Source organism: Neopelma chrysocephalum, unplaced genomic scaffold, assembly GCF_003984885.1.
Source record: "Neopelma chrysocephalum unplaced genomic scaffold, ASM398488v2 Primary Assembly neopelma1_61b, whole genome shotgun sequence".
Lineage (NCBI taxonomy): Eukaryota > Metazoa > Chordata > Aves > Passeriformes > Pipridae > Neopelma > Neopelma chrysocephalum.
In genome coordinates this window covers 12,140,992-12,141,379 of record NW_020897717.1, presented here as the reverse complement: position 1 = coordinate 12,141,379, position 388 = coordinate 12,140,992, and positions in this window count along the sequence as shown.

Sequence of the window (388 nt, the reverse complement as noted above, 5' to 3'; positions counted from 1 at the left end):
CGCCGCGGATCAGCCAGGCAGCGCCGCCGCCCCGGCAGCCCTCCCGCGGGTCGCAGGCGCGGAGCCGGCCGCCCGGCGCTGGCCGCAGCGCTGCGCCGCTCTCTCCCCCCGCTGGCCTCCCCCGCGGCGCTGGGGCTGGGGCTGGCCCCGTCCCCGGCGGCTCTAGCGCTCCGCCCGGCGCCCCCCGCCTGCCGCCCCCGGCCCCTCGGCTCTCCCTGCGCGGAGGGGACGGGTGCCAGCAGATAACATCACGGCCGCGCAGGGAGAGGGAGATTTATACGATCTCCCCGCCCCACGTGCTCGCCTCGATGCGAAGTGACGTGGAGGGGCTGCGGAGCGGAGGGCTCCGCGCCGCCGCCCGGCTATTTATTCCCCTCCGCAGCCCGGC